Source organism: Gekko japonicus, unplaced genomic scaffold (assembly GCF_001447785.1).
Source record: "Gekko japonicus isolate JY-2015 unplaced genomic scaffold, Gekko_japonicus_V1.1 scaffold4965, whole genome shotgun sequence".
Lineage (NCBI taxonomy): Eukaryota > Metazoa > Chordata > Lepidosauria > Squamata > Gekkonidae > Gekko > Gekko japonicus.
The window spans coordinates 1-1,539 of record NW_015160983.1 but is presented as its reverse complement, the minus strand read 5'-3'; positions in this window follow the sequence as shown (position 1 = coordinate 1,539).

The following is a 1,539-nucleotide window of genomic DNA, read 5'->3' as shown; positions in this document are numbered from 1 at the left end:
GACACTCAGCCCCGCTCCCTGGGGTTTCTACTTTTGCCGTTGGCATTGCCACCAGCCAGTTGGTTCTCCTTATGCATTGCGCACACAGGCAGAAGGCTGTGAGCAGTTGAAGTGCATTTGGGAATCTGGAGAGAAGAGACTTAGAGACCTCGACTTGGACCTCCACTGATGTTAGAAGGAGTCAGTGCTGGAACCTGCTCAAAACAGGATATGGCCCTTGCTAAAAACTATTTGCCATGGAGGTCCATGGAATACCTGTGAGTACGGATAGCAAGGTCTATCTGTAGACATGTCGTGGAGCAAGAAGTAGAGGAAGTTTTGAGGGAGGTAATGGCAAAAAGTTGAACATGTAACCCTAAACTTGGCTTGTCCTTTGCAAGTCTGAAATTATGACAATAATAAGCGTCCATTATCCAGTTGTTTGAACTTGAGGTGGGTAGGGAGGGGTGGTGACAAATGGAAGCTTCAAAGGCATCCGCGCAGGGGGTGAAAATGAACAACTCGTGCTGGAAAATAGCAGTTGAGTCTGTTCTTCTCACATTGGATAATATAAATATTTTATCTTGGAAAATAACCTTTTGAAGTGAGAAGTGACAGCTGAGAAAAGCCCAGAGGCATGGAGCTGCAAAACTTATATTTAAGTCAAGTGTGTTTGTTAGTTCATATTGTGGTGGAGTGTTTGTTCCCCCCCCCTCAATACTTCACCCCCACACTCCCACACACACAAAGGGAATGCACAGTTTAAAAACAAAATGCTGCCGAGATTGTGGCCCACGCAGGGCCACTTGGCTCAAGATGTTTTTGCGTTTGATCACGGATATATCCAAGAACAAAATAGTGTGTACCGCATTGATTGCACTGACCTGGGTAGCCCAGGCGATCCCAGTCTCGTCAGATCTTGAAACCTAAGCAGGGTCAGCCCTGGCTAGGATTTGAATGAGAGATCGCCAAGGAATACCAGGGTCGTGATGCAGAGGCAGGCAATGGCCAACCACCTCTGGCGCTCTCTTGCCTTAAAGGCCCCACAGAGTCGCCATCACTCAGCCGTGGCATTATGGCTCTTTCCGCCAAGACCACCAACTAGTAAAACCTCAAAACCAACCAGTACTCCAACCAGCAGATCCAGAAAGTATCCAGATCCACTTGGACACGACGAGAGTTCCTTGGGGACACCCGGCCACTGCACAGAGACGCCCCAGGAAAGAGGACCAGACAAACCACCTTGCCGAGCAGACAGCTGATTGGCCACTTCCGTTGTTATGCTCATGGGGAGGCTGTGATTGGACAACTCTACCTGTGGCTGTGCACCCCGGCAGTGCCATTTGCCAAGGCACAGGGGCCGTCATTGAACGAGGGAGAGGGCAGTGAGATGGAGCACGCGTCTTGCTCTCCTTCTGCAGGTGTTCCATGGGTTGCCTGTTTGTTCCCAGGCTTAGTTTAAGGCACTTCATGCCTTTGGTCCCTCTTGTCTGTGGAACGGCCTCTCCCCCGATGCTCTGCCACCACAGCTTTGCTAATCGGAGCAGGGACTTCTGCAGG